General features: G+C 44.6%; 1 long non-coding RNA gene across 2 annotated transcripts in view; it reads left to right on the forward strand.

The window, feature by feature from the left end:
* Positions 1-17,908, forward strand: part of LOC115091580 — a 72,393-nt gene that overhangs the window by 1,981 nt on the left and 52,504 nt on the right. The window contains exon 2 of one of the 2 annotated variants that reach the window (XR_003856774.1): positions 14,530-14,594. The exons of the other annotated variant lie outside the window; for it this stretch is intronic. This is a non-coding gene — a long non-coding RNA (uncharacterized LOC115091580). The remainder of the gene's footprint in view (positions 1-14,529; positions 14,595-17,908) is intronic. 2 annotated transcript variants of the gene reach the window in all.

A 17,908-nucleotide genomic window follows, 5' to 3' on the forward strand; every position in this document is an offset into this window, starting at 1 on the left:
CGTGGCTATCATGGCAGAGGACGCCGAACCTCGGCGTGAGGCCTGGCGCGCATTGGAAGGCCCGGCGACCACCGCCGCGGGACGCCAGGGCCTAGCAGGGCTGGCAACTACCGCAAGGGAGGTCGTCCTGGGACCCGCTGTGGAACTATGAAGGTAAGCGGTCCCGTGCGAGGGACGGCCGCAGGCAGAGAGAGTAACATTTACAACTGTGAAGGGGAAAAGAAGGATCCAAACAACTACTTACTTAGGGCAATACCAGAAGTTTACATTTTAGGCCAAACATATTTGGCATTTTCAATCTATCTGTAAAATGGGAAAATCCTTTAAAACATCTATGGCAATCTGAATAGCTTTTCCACCCTCCAGCTAACATATCAGAAACTATATTTATTTTAAAAGAGAACAATGTCTTTCAACCCTTATAAGTTCCCAGGAAATCATTCGGAGCTATAGGATAATACCTTCTCCCTGATTTCACTCTTAATCAGCCATTAGCAGCACTCAGCCCCATTAATTTGATTTCTGAATACAAGGCTTACTGGAGCACCCACCACCTGCTTCCAGAAGTTAAAGCTCCAAATTTTAGAACTTTCTTTCTAGCTGTCAGGCACACAAACGACCCCAACATGACCATGGATCAAACAGCAGACAATGACTCTCAGCAATTGGTCCGTGCGCTCCACCGCATGAGGCAGCAAGAAATGTGCGTCACAGTGGCGTAGCCAGAACTGATTTTTTTGGGTGGGCACAAGGTTAACATGGGTGGGCTGTAGGCATGCAGGTCTGAGACCTACTAGTTGTATTCTTATTGATAAAGAATGCCATATATTGCACCCATCAATGGCTTTTTAAGTAGTTTGCAATAGCCATTATGCATCATGCGTGAAACTTTAAAACATTTTACCTCAATTATTTCAAGCACTTAACAGCATTAAAAATTCCTTATTAATCTGTATTAATTTATTTTATATTTATTAGGGATGTGCAGAGGGACGCCATACCTTGCATTCGGGATTCGTATTCGTCAGGGGGCAGATACGTTGCATTCGGCAAGGGGGCCCCCAATATGTTCATGCGTTAATTCTTATTCATTTCCCGGCTAAAAAAGAATGAAATACAACCCCCCACCCTCCTGACCCCCCCAAGACTTACCAAAACTCCCTGGTGGTCCAGCGGGGAGTCCAGGAGTGACCTCCTACACTCGGGCCGTCGGCTGCCAGGCCAAATCGGCGGAGGTCAGCATTGGCCACAGCAAGTGGTGAGGAGGGAGAGCCGGGGCTGGTTGCCTCCTGGCGTAGGTAAGAGGACCTGGCCACGGGCAGCCGCAGCCAGGGATCCTAATAGAGAAACCAGTGAGCCTGATGTTGGTGCTGGGCAAATGCAGATCAGAATGCAGGATCAGACGTCAGGACTGGAGCAGAAGTTCAGTAGGCAAGACTGGAACACAGGATTAGGAGACACCCAGACTATGCACTCTGAAGCAGAGCAGGACCCTTTGCTGAGGCAAAGTGCTGGAGTCAGGGTTGGGTATATATACCCGCCCTCACTGATGTCATCTTCCCGGGCCGTGGGGAAGTTTCCCACTGCGGGCCCTTTAAATTGCAGGCCATGATGGCACATATGCGCGCCTAGAGAGGCGGGCACAGAGGCCGAACCGGCAGCGTGTTGCGCCACAAGGGCAGGCCCCATCAGCAGAGGTCAGCATTGGCCGCAGCGAGTAGCAAGGAGGAAGAGCCGGGGCTGGTTGCCTCCTGGCGTAGGTAAGGGGACCTGGCCACGGGCAGCTGCAGCCGGGGATCCTAACAGAGAAACCAGTGAGCCTGATGTTGGTGCTGGGCAAAACGGTAAAAGCTATTCTTAAAAACAAAATCACTGGCCATACTGTTAGATATGGCTTAATGGGGAAGAGTCAACATGGTTTTAGCAAGGAGAAGTTTTATCAATCTAGATGTTTTTAAAAGTGTAAATAAACATAGATAAAGGTGAGCCGCTTGACATAGTGTACTTGGATGTTCAGACAGCATTTGACAAAGTTCCCCATGTGAGACCCTTCAGGAAATTACAAAGTCATAGGATGGGAGGCAGTGTTCTGTTGTAGATTGGTAACTAGTTAAAAGGCCGGAAACAGAGGGTAGGACTAAATGTTCAGTTTTGCAAATGGATAAAGATCATTGGTGGAGTCCCATTTATTGGGACTGATGCAGTTTAACATATTCATACATGATCTGGAAAAGGGAATGGCGAATGGGCAGGGCCGGTGCAAGAATATTTGGTGCCCTAGGTAAACCTTCACTCCCACACCCCCAACTTACCTATTGGTGGCAGCTCCAGCACAGAGCTCCCTTCTTTGGCATTATTGGCTCTTGCCCCTCTGGGTCTTGTGCTGGTGGAATTTTGCTGCCTCCATAATTTTAGTGCTCTTACCAAGTGAGGAGCTCTGCAAGTGAGGAGCTCAAATCTATTAAGACAACAGCAGATTGTGAGGAACTGCAGAAGGATCTTATGGAACTAGGAGACTGGGTAACTGAATGTCAGATGGAATTTAATGTGGAGAAGTGCAAATTGATGCATATAGGAAAAATAACCCCAACTACAGTTGCGCAATGCTGGGTTCTGTATTGGGAGTCTCTACCCAGGAAAAGGACCTTGGAGTCCTTGTGGACAATCTGTTGACATCTTCAGCTCAGTATGCAGCATTGGTCAAAAAACCAAATATAATGTTAGGAATGATCTGAAAAGGAATGGAGAATAAAATATCATATTACCTCTGTATCAACTTATAGTGCGACTGCACCTTGAGAATTGTGTGCAGTTCTGATCTGCTCATTTCAAGAAAGACATAGCAGAACTAGAAAACATGCACAGGAGAACAAGGAAAATGATAAAGGGGATGGAACATTTCTCCTTTGATGAGAGTTTACTCAGGCTAGTGCCCTTCAGCTTGGAAAAGGGACGGCTGAGAGGGAGCATAATAGAAGTTTATAAAATCATGAATAGGATGAAATGGGTAAATAAAGACTGGTTATTTACCCTCTCAAATAAAACTAATACACGCCATAAACTAACAATCAGCAGATTAAAAACAAATTGTAAAAGGTACAGTTTCACTCAGTGCACCATCAAGCTGTGGAATCTGTTGCCAGAGGATGTGATTAAGGTGACTAGGATAGCAGGGTTTAAAAGAGATTTGGACAAAGTCCTGGAGGAAAAGTCCATAACACATTATTAACCAAGTACTCTAAAGAAAGCTATTGCTATCACTGGGAGTGAGTAACAGAAATAGAACTACATTATGAGATCTGCCAGGTGCTTGCCATCTGGATTGGCCACTGTCTGAGATAGGATGCTGGGCATAATGGACTTAGGCCTTACCCAACATAGCAATTCTTATGTAAAGAAATCCCAAATCTGCCCTTTTCTAGCAGTATTTGCCCTTTATTGGTATGGCAATTGTGGCCTCTACCAGGAGTGTGAGTCAGAGGTCTCCCTCTAGATAGACCCTTCCCCTATGTGTAAGGTCAGTATATTGTAGGTGTGTTAGTGTAGTGTATCCCTCCCCACTGGGAGGGGTTTGAGATCTAACAAAACTCCTGTGCTCATGTGACATGGGAGGAGTGGAAAATCAGCTTTAGCACAGGGCTGAGGGAGCAGGTGCCTCTCCTCATGGCGGGGCCTTATCCCTCCACAGCGAAGAGCTGGAGGCAGTAGGGAGAAGATTGTAACCACTGGAATCCTGTTGAAGGGAGTTCTTGGAAATCCTGAAGTTGATGAAGGGAGTTCTGGAAGCTGAGGATGAGTGTACTAGGAAGTGTTAGAGGAAGGACAGCCTGCCTGGGCAAGACGATCAGATTGAAGTTTGGAGTCCTAAGGAGAAGAGGATTTCCTTGGAGATGTGGTAGATAATGGTGTACTCAGAGGGCAGCCTGTTTGGGAAAGTTCACCAAGTCAGAGATTAATTCAGCTATAATCAGCCCGAGACTCTGGAGCTTATGTTTATGGCTGCCACATGTGGCTGGCAGAGATCCTTCACTCCTACTGCTCCCAACATTGTGAGTGAGTCAAATCCAATAGTTAATGCATGCCCTCCCTGTCTCAGGCTGGGGATAATACCAAGGCTGAAAGGACTCAAAGGAGGAGGCTCAAGAGAGAGAAGATCAGGAGGTGCCAGAGGCAGATTGGCCTATCGAAGCTTCGGGCATGCCCTGGTGGGCCAGTCCAATGAATCATGTGGTAAATGTTGGTCGCAGTGGCTCCCATGCATGCAAGGCTGCTGTGACTTACACTGGGCCCCCAGTTGTTTTTCTCTCATGAGAGCTTTCATCAGGGGTGTTGTTAGCCCCACAAGTGCCCTAGGTTGCAGGAATTGCACTTGCTAAGGAGGAGGCTGCAACATGGCTGTGACAGCGCGGTCCTGCATGGCACAAGCAGGCGGGGCTGTAGCTGTGTCAGTGGGGCCAGGCAACTCAAGGAGGTAATGGTTGAGCCACATGGACCAAGGTGACAGGACTGTAGCTGTGTTGGTGGGGCCACACAGCCCAAGGTGGAGGAAGAAGCTCAGAGACCTGAGGAGGAAGGACTGCAGCTGGGTCGACTGGGCCGTGAGGCCCAAAGAGGTATCAGCTGCTATGTCAGCTGGGCTCAGCCCCCACCTGCACCACAGAGGCAGGAAACGGTGCAGGTGCCTCACCTCATCAGCTTGGGTTGTCTTTCTCCCTTTGGGAGGCGGGCGGTAGGCTTCCCGCTGCTGCCTCACTGCTGGCTCCATGCTGCAAGCTTTCTGCTCCTCTGCCATGGGTCCCCCTAGTCCTCAGGCCATGGCAAAAAAAAAAAAAAAAAACCAGTATTGAGACTTACAGCCTGCTTCCTCCTGCAGCAACACGCAGTCATCTCACCGGAAACCTGTTAACCTAGGGCTTTGCTTGCATTCTCCTAACCATCAATCGGGCCGATACAGTAAACCCCGCAGGAGAGCCGGCGCTCAGAGGTGAGCGCTCGCTCTCCCAACGAGCGCCCAGGTCACTCTCCTGGGCGCGCGATCAAGTATTTAAATGAGGGCCCGCGGTAAAAGGAGGCACTAGGGACACTAGCGCGTCCCTAGCGCCTCTTTTTTGACAGAAGCAGTGGCTGTCAGCGAGTTTGACAGCCGACGCTCAATTTTTCCGGCATCGGTTCTCGAGCCCGCTCACAGCCACGGGTTCATAAAATGGACGCTGGCATAATTGAGTGTCCGACTTCCGACCCACGGGCTGCAGGCACATTAAAACATTTTTTTAATTTTACATTTTTTTTTTTTTTTGATATTAAGTCGGAGGGTGTACAGAAAAGCAGTTTTTTTCTGCTTTTCTGTACACTTCCCTGGTGCCGGCTGACATTAGCTCCTGCCTTTTGACAGGAGTTAATTTTTGAAAGTAAAATGTGCGGCTTAGCTGCAAATTTTGCTTTCTGTATCGCGTGGGAATGGCTAATAGGCCCATCAACATGCATTTGCATGTTGGGGGCGCTATTAGTTTCGGGGGAGTTGGCCGCGCGTTTTCGACGCGCTATTACCCCTTACTGTATAAGGGGTAAAGCTAGAACGTCGAAAACGTGCGTCCAAATCTGGGCTAACAGTGCGCTCCACCAGAGGGCACTTTACTGTATCGGCCCAAATTTGAGTAAAAAACAAACAAACCCAATATTTAAAGTTAATAGGCTGCCACTACTGCTCCTGCACTTTTTAGGGGGTGGGAGAGAGAGAGTGAGTATTGGTAACTATATGTGGGTAAGCATGAGTGACTCAGTGTGTGAGAAAATGTGTATGACACAGTATTTGTGTGCTAGCATGTGAAAAAGTGTGTGTGACTGAGCATATGTGTGTCAGTGAGCATATGAAAAAGTGTGTGTGAGGCTGGGCAATTGTGTCAGTGAGTGTCAGACGAAGTGTGTGAGATTGAGCATTTGTGTGTGTCAGCATATGAGACTGTCAATCAGTGAGCATGTGTGATAGTGCTTGTTTTAAGAGTCAATGAGTGTGTGAGAGAGTGTGTATGTGTTAAATGTGTATATATGAGAGCAAGAGGAGAAAATCTGTGCACATCCCTTACTCCTGACCATCTCAGGGCTTTTGGAATCAAAAGAAAATATTCTGAGACATTTTATGTATTTATTTAAGAATAGGGGATTTTTTTTTTATCTTTATTGATTTTAATTGTTGGGTGTTGTGTCTGCTGTTTTGAAATATTTTATTGGTGTTTGGGACAATTTTTAAAATGCTTTAGCCTTAACAAGGAGTGCTAGAGGTCCGGGTGGACTCTGGCCAGGGAGGAAGAATAATCAATAGGTCTTAGATATGTAAGTGATAAATGGACTTTTGAAAACTGCTACATGTAACTCCTTTGGAAATTGCCTCCTAAGTGAGCACATGAGCAGCAGCCCAATAGCAGAATATGTTGGCAATGTGGTTGTCTCATCACTTGGCAACTTTTCCAAGAGCTGATTGATTAGCAAAATACTTTAACACCAAGTCAGGAATCCAGGAGATCGTGCCACAAAAGAGATAGAAACAGAATGAAATCTACCCAGAGAAAGGCAACCAAAATAGTGAGGGGTCTTTATCAAAAGCCATATGAGATGAGACTGAAGAACCTGAATATGTATCCCCTGGAGGAGAGGAGAGAGAGCAAAGAGACAAAGCAAAGGCCAGGCACAAGGCCAACAAAGGAGCACAAAAAGCTCAAAGGAGGTGCGAGAGCAGCTACGCTTAAGGCACTCCAAGTATCCAGGTGGCCGCTGACTCACTGTCACCAAGGCCCATGACCCAACACAACGATGCCGTCAACTTGCAGCGGAGAAAGAGGAAGTCACCGTGGAAGCTGCTTCCTCTTTATGCCACTGCAAAGCTGCCCTGCCCACGTCAGGACACATGTCAGTGAAGCAGGTACTGCTCCCAGCCTAATCCCTCCATACCGTGCAGGGCTGCCCATGTGGCCATGTTATGGCCTCAAGACTGAGACCAGTGAAGATCCTCTGTTCTGTGTGCACGGTCAGTTTTAATGGCACCATTTATTGCCATCAGGCCCAATAGATTTGGAATCCAGCGTGCCATAAAGAAACAGGATCATTGCCTTCAGTTTTTTCAGCAAACCTGTCGATCCGAATATTATTGCATTGGGATCAGTTCTCAAGGTCATCAAGCTTAGTTATAGAAGTAGCTTACAATCCCTCAACTTTTTCTAGTTTGGCGAGCATAGAGGTTAGTGATCTCTTGAGATAAGACACGCTACTCTCTACTTTGTCTAATTGCGCTGCATTGTCAAGAACCAATTTGATCAGCTGGGCAATTTTTTCAACTACAGCACCCAGCAATATATCAAGGCATTTAGTAATTTCAATAGCGAAGGCATCCAACAAGTTGGAGGCTGAGTCCTTACAGTCGTCAAAGGCCTGTGCTGCCTCCATAATATTGAGTTCCAGTGCTTTTTGCATGTTGTGACTCATTTCAGCCCACAGGACTGGGCTAGGGCTTTGCCTGGCTTCTTTAGAAGCAGCTATCACCAGCTGGTTTGGTATATAATGTGACCAAACTGAAATCAGCAGATGGGCCATGCAGCCTCTCAGCTCAAAGCATAATCAGAAGTCTTCTCTACCTATCATTTTTAAAGTGCTGCTAGCATAGGCATCGCTGTACAGGTACATATATAAAGACAATCTCTGCTCCATGGAGCATACAATCTAGTCTACAATCTAATTAGTAATTAGTACCTTTGTTTCCATTTCAGCAGCTTTAAGAACTCTGGCAGCTTTTCCCATGACACTGGCTTCTTAGCTGTAATGTAAGCATAAGTAACACTGCAGATTATATCTGTTACATGTGCTAAAATAACAAGATTAATGGTAATTTCATAACAGTGTGTTTAGGGCTAAAGTCTGTATGTAGAAAGCACATACAGACTTTAGCCTGAATTTTCAAATCAGACATATTTATAACACAACATAGTGCAGCATACATGCACACATTCACACTTGTTTGTTAGCAGGAGTAAAAGTGTGCAAGTAGATTTAGGCGCATACTATTGAAAATTTAAAGTATGTATGTAAATGCTATCCCAGCCCCAACTGCAGCCCCCTCCAGATGCTTCTTTTCCATGCATGTAAAAGTATATACAGAATTGCTTCTGTATATACTTTTACATGCACAATCCAAAGACAATTTTCTAAAAGCCCAGTTACAAGCATAAAACCACATTTTATATTCATACATGCTTTTTAAGATCAGGCCCATTATGTCTCTTCTTATTGGGTCTAAGTGCACTGTTATAAAATTACCTTCCTTATCTCTAAAAAGAGAAAACCTAAAACTGATCCCGTCTACAAAGGCTAAGTAACAAAAACACCCTCATTTTTAATAATAAACAATTCTATATTATTGGAAAGGGACTATGATACTACACATATCTAAACATGTTGCTTTTAGTCTGCCTGCATCACTTTGTCTATTGTGATGTAATAGATGGTACTGTAGATCCAACACTGTAGAATATGGGGCACCTGTACACTCAATGCTAGTGGTGTCGAGACATAAGACATTAAAAGGAAACCTGAAGAGATTACTACCCTACTGGCTAAGAATATTGAGAAGTCTGAGGTGTTATCCAGAAAGACTTGAAACAACAGGAAACAGAAAAGAGATTAAGGAAGAGCAGAATGGACAACTGAATGTCACTGGTGAAAGAGGTGAAGTACAGACAGCTAAATAAGACCATTACAGTTTTGGCAAGGAAAGTCTGGTCTAGGAGCAGTATTCAACATAATTATAATAAAGCAGGATCACAGATGAGCAATGGATCCAGTGTTCTGCTATTTGGTATGTGTCAATTTAATATTTTCTACATGGGGTCAAAAATAACAAATGCAATCCTAAGGTTGCAACTGATGTTAGGTTTTGGGATTATCTTATTATATCTGTCTAATGATAATTCAAGTGGAAATAATTAAGGCTACATATGTTATGGGAGTCTCTGTTTAGTGGACCCTTGGGCCGACCTGCTGGAGACTGGGAAAGGTGGTCAATGTTTCTAGTGAATAGCAGGCCGGGAGGCAGATGTTCAGGCAGGACATAGATGCTCTTCACCCTGGAAGCTGGTACTTCCCCGGGAGGAGCCCGTAGGGGCCCGGCCGCTGGGACTTAGGCGGGTCGTGGATCAGGACAGGTAACAGGAACCAGTCTAGGACAGTAGCAATACTGTAACTGGGTTCGGGTTCTGGAACCAGGCAGGATCTGTAGCAAGACTCGGGTACTGGAACCAGGCAGGAACAGTAGCAGGATTCGGGTGCTGGAACCAGGCAGGTACTGTAGCAGGCAGGCAAGAACCAGCAGGTACTATAGCAAGCAAGCAGGGACCAAGCAGGTACTGTAGCAGGCAGGCAGGAACCAGCAGGTACTGTAGCAAGCAGGCAGGGACCAAGCAGGTACTGTAGCAAGCAGGCAGGAACCAGGCAGGTACTGTAGCAGGAACGGAGCGACGAAGCAAAGCGAGTCACTCCGGGGCACAGAGCAACAGGAAACCGGGAGGCTAACCCGTTGCAAGGCAAAGACTGGATGGCCACGGCCGGCTTATCAAGGCCGCGGTGTCTGACGTCAGGAGTTGGGCAGAGTCACCACTGGCGGGAAACGGCCTAGAAAAGCGCCCAAGTCGGAGAAAAGCGCTAGTCGGAGGGCCCCCAGTCGAAACCCTGCGGCGCAATGAGCTGTGAGCCCTTCCATGGGAGGGCTCACAGCAGCAGCGCAGCCCCAGCGGGGACACCACCAACCAGGCCGCAAACCAGGCCTCTGGAAGTGGGAGCAGGTCTGGGAGCCCGGAGGTAAGGGCCTGGCCGCGGTGCTCGCGGCCAGAACCGCAACAACATAGCTGGCAGAGAAGTTTGTATACTGTTAAATTCCATAACTCCTGCAGACAATGGAATTGTGTGTATCCCATGGAAAGAGACTGAATATCTCTTTTGAATGCAGTTATAGCCACTTCATGGTTTTAATCAGCACTGCTATGATCAAACCATGAAATCGCATATATTTAGTCATGACAAGAAAAAGTAAAATTGGGTGCCATTCACTCAAACTCAGGATTTAGAAAAAGTTGCATTTTTCAGCTTCAGCAAATTTAAAATATGTACCGGTATATCCTATGTTTTTAGATCAGTTTATGATCTGAATTGTGAAATACATTATCAGCTTTATTATTTTATGCATACACTTCATTACCCTTTTTTTTAATATGTTGAGTTGGTGTTCTGACATAATTAACATCTGGAATTGGGCAGAGGAAATGCTGTTACTGTAGTACCAGCTTAAACTAATAGAAACAAAATCGGAAAGGTATACTTCATGGAGTATGCAAAACTGAAAAGGCATTCTTTACTTCTAGCAGTTATTTGCAATTACATAGCACTTGCTATGTAATTGTGTTGCTGACCCTTCCCCAATAAACGTTTTGAGGTTGGAGTGTGTCAACAGTATATGGTGAATGTATATTTGTGAGAGAGGGAATGTGTGTGTGTGTGTGTGTGTGAGGAGGCAGAGGGGCTATGTGTAGGGGATGTTTCTGTGCGCATGAGTCTGTGTGTGTGTGTTTGTGTAGTGGGGTATTTTTGTGAAGGGATTTTTCTAAATTTTGGGGCATGTATGAAGTAGTTTATGTGTGATTATTTGGATTTTTCTGTGGAATTGTATATGTAGGGCAATGTGTATTTTGAGGGGAAGATGGAAAGGGAGATGTGTAAGGTATGCATGGCTAGGTGGGTGGGGGCTTTAGGAGTAGAAGAGAAATGGGTGTGTGTTGAGGGGCTGGATGTTATATATAGGGGTATTTCTGTATGGATTTCTTAATTTTTGTGTGTATCCAAAAGGGTGATTGTTTGTGTTTTGGAAGGAAATGTATGTGAGTGGTGGAGTAAATGTGTGTCTCTGGGGGAATGTGGGCAAGGAGCACACTATTATTGCTGGCTATTTAGAAGGTGATATTCATCATTACTTAGCCAGATAAATTGGAACTTATCTGGCTAAGAAGCGGTGGCTGAATATCTGGCCCCGCTGAATGGCCACCACTTAGCCAGATAAACTAGTTATCTGATTAATTGAGATTGTGATATCCAAAAAGGTTAATTTTCAATTGAGTAGTTTATTTCAAATATTATTGATGGATGGAATACATCAAAAGAATTGTAAAATTTTAGAGAGTCTCTTTTCTCTTAATCCAAATCATAAAAACCTGATCAATATATCAGTAATATTTCAAAGGTTTAAGTCTGGCATGTAATGACACATTTTTCTTCCAGTCCTGCCATAAAATGTTTGGCATACTATGGTACCTTGTTGGTGTGCTTAGCAGTACCCATAATCTGGACACAGATGGAATTATTGAAGGTGAAATATCTGTGGACCAAGGCTGAATTTAACTTTGTAAAAGTTTATGGTGTGCATTGGTGATCCAGGGTAGATGTCTTTAGAAATTTGTAACAATCAGTTATACTATCTGCATTCTTAAAAATAGCATGTGCACAGGACTGAACGGAAAATTGAACTGCAGTAAAATCTCATATTAAAGAACCCTGACCAGTCTACCCTGACAGAATGTATATACCAGAAATAGATTTTTCAATCTTTCAAGCCAAAGTTCGTACCTTGGAAGGCGGAACGGCACCTATAGCCAAACAGTACACACTTACTGTAGGTGCTGTGCATTCCTAATGGCTGTAGTTTCTTGTTCAAGAGAACTTACCCTTTGATTTCATGGGGCCCAAAAGGCCTTGCATGTGAGATTGTGCCTAAGTTGGGATGCCCAGTGCCAATCTCGCATGCAAGGCTGTTTTGGTCACACTCCTTCCAACTTCAAGCACTTACCTCCTTATTCTTGTGTTTTGTTAACTCCTTGACTTGAGGTGGAATAAACGTTAACTCACATTTCTGGTGGCCATGATAGTCTACTGCTGTGCCTATGTAGTAGTGTCTAGCTGTTTCTACCACACTGGGCACAACAATAGAATGACTTTGGACACCAGAAATGTGAGATTACGCCACCTCAGACCAAAGGAGGAGGTGTAAACTCGTTGGGGCTTGCACCTACAGCTGAACAAAACCTAATTTCTCTGGGGAAGGCACTTTCAGCTGAATAATATTTGTTTTAGTGTTGTACATCCTGACTTCGGTATACTGTATGGCTGTAGGTGCCCTCCCAGGAGAGCTTACACATTGTTTAGTTGTAAGTTCCAGCTCAGGAAATTTAAGTCCTTCCAGGATTTGAGGTCGAGTAGCACACAGGGCACAATAGACAAAATTGGCCACCAGAAATGAGTTTACTCTACCTCAGAACCAGGAGTTCTCAGGCAGGCACCAGTCACAGGTTTTCTTTGTTTTCCTGGATAGCTGGACAGTACACTTACAGTGCTAAATATGCACTGTTCAGCTGGTGGTGTCCCCAGGCAGCCTATGCTTTGTTTATCTAGCCATAGGTGCCTTCTCATAGAATTTATTATTTTATTTTACTTGCCATTCCTTGTCAAAGTGGCCTTGAATGACAGAATGTACCCACAAATTGGGATCCATAGCACCAATCTCACAAACAATGCCATTTTGGCATGAAAAGAAAAATCAAAACATACAGGTACTTTTAGGTGAACAATATGCATTTTGGTGCTGTGCATCCAACTTTGGCATCCCCTTTGGAGAATTTATGCATTGTTAAGATAGCTCTAGGTGCCTTCCCGAGAGAGCTTATGCTTTCATTTTACTTGCCATCCTTGCCAAAGTGGCCTTGGATACAAGAAATTTCTCTCTGGAGTGGGTACTTACAGCTAACTGAACAAAGTGTAAGCTCCCTGCAATGGACATCTACAGATGAACAGTGTGCTAAAGTTGGGATGCATAGCGCCAGTATACAGATCAGCTGTAAGTACTCGCCTCTAGAGCTTACACTGGAAATTGAACTCCTGGCTCTAAGGTGGAATAACATTCTAACATTCCATTCTAACATTTGGTTGCTGTTCCCATTTGGGTAGAAGCAACTAGACACTACCATACCGGGCACAGCAATAAAGCTAATGTCTTCTTTTACATGGGATTTGCATGAATCTTCTCTAATTTTAACAGTAGTTTTTACTCCAGATTTAATGCACATTTTTAGGAGTTAAAACTCCTCTAAAAACAAGAGTTAACTTACTGCAGAAAAATGTACACTAAAAAAACAGTAAAAACCTGAGCTAATGTTAAAGTACCTTATTACATCGGTCTCATTGAGATTAGTGTAGATTATTGGGGATAGAGAGATTATGCAGACTCTCTTTCCACCCCATCCTCCCCAAGATATTTTATTAACCTTCTCTTTCAGAAAATAAAAGTTTTCCAACTTTTGGTGTCTCCAACGTTAGTTTCTGTTCTGCTTCTCTCTCTCTCTTTTCTCCCCCTATTCCACTTGTGAGCATAGATGGGACTTGATTGGGGTGGGGGGGGGGGGGAATGCAGCCTGCCACAGAGTCAGTGATGAAAGAGCCTGATGGAAAAGTGGGGGAGGGGGAAAGAGTGAAAGGCTGAGGAGGTCAGGAGAATGTAGTAGGGGAAGAAAAAGACAAGCTGGCCAGCTTGAGGCACTTGGGACCAGAGTTGCTTACCCCTGACATAAATTTTGGCACTCTACTTGAAAGATTGCCAATCCATGTTCCAGAACTAGGAGTCATAATGAGGCTCCAATGAGTAGAGTGAGGAGAAACATCAAAATTATTTTCACAGAAGGGGTAGTGGAAGCATAGAAATTCCTCCTGGTTTAGTTGGTGGTGGGCAAAACAGTAACAAAATTTAAGAGGGCATGGGATAAGCACAGAGGATTCTTACCTGCTAAAACTGGAGAAAGCAGAAAATGCAACCTGACAACACGTATTAAAGAATTGACAACTCTGTATTCACTTGATTCAACAATGGGTGTTGAGGCTGCCAGAATGTATGGCAAAGAGGTTAAACCAACAAAGCGACAAGGAAGGCTGTCTAAAAAAGCCGTGAGGGCAACAAAGTGGATTAGAAGTCAAGAATGTCCGATTAGAAACTTTTATTTTATGGAGACGTATTTCTTTTAGGCAACCCGACTATTTCCAACAGAGCTCTCTTTTTAGCATCTATTTGTAGTTTTATTTCTTTAGCAGATTTTTATAGACAACACTCCGTTGTTTCATTTATTTTTAAATAACATCCCATTGTTTTAATTAAGTCTTTTTGAGCCTGGCACATACATGTTAGTAATTTATATGTCTCTGGTTGGCTGTGTGTAGCATAGCCAAAATGCTACCACAACTGGAGTGCAGTCTTGTTCTGAACATGACAATTTAAGTTGAGAGAATGTTTTTTATGGTTAACCGTGGCAGACACATGTTCAGTAAATAGATCTACATTCAGCTTTTATCAGTAATTGATCAATTTTTACTATATATTTTTAAGACATTTCTTTTATCATGTTCCCCTTCTATTATATGTTTTTTCAATTATTTAATTTTTATGCACACCTTTTTCAGACCATCAGAAACAATCTGTCATATGAGACTGATTCTACAGACATTATATGATTGACTACATTCAGGTAAAATCAGGCACTACTTGCTTACATAAATATGTATTTAATTCAATACTATACACGTTTTTTCATTTACTTTTACTTTCCACCATCTGCATACAACTAAAATTCTACTGTTTTATATGTTACCATTATATATGTATTAGCGAATTGTTGTGTTTTTAATTATGACTTTATATGTTCTGTATTGTTCAGTTATGTATGTTGATTGTGTATTTTAGCCCCTGAGGCAGCCCCAATGTGGGGGCGAAACTCGGCCTGAGTCAGGCTTGCCTAAAAGAAATATGTCTCCATAAAATAAGTTTCTAATCGGACATTATTGGCAAAGAGGTTAATACAGTGGCAAGCGATGCAATTGGCCAGGTTGTCTGACAGTCTTGCAGGCTGCATGTTCTGTAGTAGTTAGAAGTTCCAAACCAACCACAGGGGCTCAAACAGCTGGATCTGTTTGGCAGGCTATATAAAGAAGCTGGCAGGCTCACTAGTAATGGTAGCTATTTAGATATAGATATTACTGTGATGACAGAATCAACTAGCAGCTGGGTCTGTTTGACAGTAACTAATAGAGATGTGAATCGTGTGATCGATCGTCTTAACGGTCGATTTTGGCTGGGGGGGGAGGGAATCGGATCGTCGCGGTTTTGTTTTTTTTTTTAAATCGTGTAAATCATAAATCGGGGGAGGGTGGGAAAACCAGCACACTAAAACAACCCTAAAACCCACCCCGACCCTTTAAAATAAATCCCCCACCCTCCCGAACCTCCCCAAAATATCTTGCCATTTTGCAATACGGGAATACGATTCGAGTGCAGGAGGTCGCTCCCGGACCCCCGCTGGACTTTTGGCAAGTCTTGTGGGGGTCAGGAGGCCCCCCCAAGCTGGCCAAAAGTCCCTGGGGGTCCAGCGGGGGTCCGGAAGCAATCTCCTGCGCTCATGACGTCGGGGGACAGGAACCAAAATGGTGCCGGCACTACCTTTGCCCTGTCATATTACAGGGCAAAGGTAGCGCCGGCGCCATTTCTATTAACGCACCCGTGGCTCGAGAGTGGAAGATCACACCGGGACCCCCCCACTGGACCCCAGGTAATTTAAGACATTTTGGGGGGGTTCGGGAGGGTGGGGGATTTATTTTAAAGGGTCGGGGTGGGTTTTAGGGTTGTTTTAGTGTGCCCGTTTTCCCGCCCTCCCCCTTCCCCTCATTTACGATTTTTGATGATAAATCGGGGGAATTCCTATTGTATATCACCTCTAACGATTTTTGATGATTTAAAATATATCGGACGATATTTTAAATCATCAAAAAACGATTCACATCCCTAGTAACTAAAAGTCTTAGTGGAAACACTGACCACACAGAGGACCTAAGAGCCCAGATATTTAGACAACAGCCATGATAGAATTGCTGGTTATTTAGATTATTGCAAAGCCCTGTGATTATGCATGGAAAGATGCGTGGGGATCTTGTATGATCTTCTAATCAAGATGGTGGAATACAAAGGAAGAAGAGAAAAAAGACTGTCCTGGGCAAGGGGAAATCTTACAGGTTATTATATTCTGTGGCTGGTAGCTGGGAAGTGTCTTTAGCAAAGTGGAGAGCATAATTAAGCAGACTGGATGGTCTTTTTTGTCTTCATTTATTATATTACTATGAGGCCCCAAGGAGATAGGAACATCATCAGAAAATATTCCTTAATGGAAATCATGGTGATGCATAAAATGGCCTCCCAGAAAATGTGGTGGCAATGCATCTTGCAAATAGGTTACTGCATGTCAGACTGTAATTGGCATCACACATAGCAGAGTTGAATGTCATATTCCTTAACATATCCAATGCTTTGCATTAGGCCATCTCTAGGCTGCTTTTTCTACTTAAAAAATGATGCATTTGTTAACAAATAAGTGTCCACAAAATACCAATACCGATAATCCCTTGTCCAATAATATTTACTTATCAAAAAAACAAAAAAATGTTCTCTTGTTTTTTTTGATAAGTAAACAAATAAGTGTCAACAAATATTACATTTTTGTAACATGAAAAACCAACGTGGAGTATTTCCCAGCAATTCTGACACATCCTATTAAGCCTAAATAATATTTCTCCTACAATGTAACTACAGCATAGCAAATCACTGCCTTTTACATAACAGATATCTTATTAACTCCAGAAGGAAGCATTTTTTGACACAATGCAAGTATTTACTAGCAGTAAATTTGAGAGATTGAATTTATATTCAATATACATGGTTTATGAGTGAGGTTCATATTGGTCATGGTATGTGTAAAACAACCTCATTTAGAGACATTACCCCTGTGAAAACCAAAGGTATATAAGGTTGTAAAATAATTTTACAGTGATGATTGTCATAGGTGTTGTGGAGCGCTAGGAGAGCGATCCCACTCCTGGGAGATGTGTGTCCTTGGGCCACGGCTCGACCCCAGAGGGATTCTGAAGAAGTGCCGCGGGAGGCGTGGCATGCCCGAGCATGGGCAGGACGGAAGCAAGGCTGGAGAGATGACTGGAGACAGGCCCTCCTCCGGAGCTGCATGCTTCGGAAGACCCAACAACGCTATGTTGGTCTTGTGAACAGTCCTCCGACCGTTCCCAGCCCTTTCGGACCTGCCACAGCACGGCACAAAGCGGCAGGCTGGATGGAGGCCAGGGCAGTGAAGACTGGAACATGGAAGCAGACTAGACTCAGGCACGAGGTACTGGAAGTGCAAACGTAGACTCAGGAACAAGGTACTGGACGTGCTGATGTAGACTCATGAACGAGGTACTGGAAGTGCAGACGTAGACTCAGGCACAGGTACTGGACGTGCTGGCGTAGACTCAGAAGCAAGGTACTGGAAGGGCAGACGTAGACTCAGAGATGAGGTGCTGGATGCGTAGAGGAGAACTCAGGAATGAGTACCGAAGGAAGACATGGGCACTGTCCCACAGGGCGCCCTACTCAGACCACCCGCGGGACTGAGTCGCGGACCACCCTGTCCCATGCGCGCCCTACACTGCCTGGGAAGGCAGGTCGCGGACCACGCTGAGAACAGGAGAGTGCAGGGAAGATCCAGGCGAGAACTCCGATGCCGGGACAAATGACATCCGAAGCCCCGTCGGCTGGCAGGAAGGGAAGCTCCAGAGCACAGGGACGAATCCCTCCTGTTGGCCACTCCAGGGCCCAACAGGACAGAAGGCTCAGGAGCCAGACGAAGACGAAAGGCAGAACATCTGGGACTGGATCAGGAACTGGATCAGGTACAGTCATGGAGGCAACAGGGAAGAAGCAGGTTGCTGCACTCCTGGCAGCCTATAGCAGGGTTGCTGC

Source organism: Rhinatrema bivittatum, chromosome 1, assembly GCF_901001135.1.
Source record: "Rhinatrema bivittatum chromosome 1, aRhiBiv1.1, whole genome shotgun sequence".
Lineage (NCBI taxonomy): Eukaryota > Metazoa > Chordata > Amphibia > Gymnophiona > Rhinatrematidae > Rhinatrema > Rhinatrema bivittatum.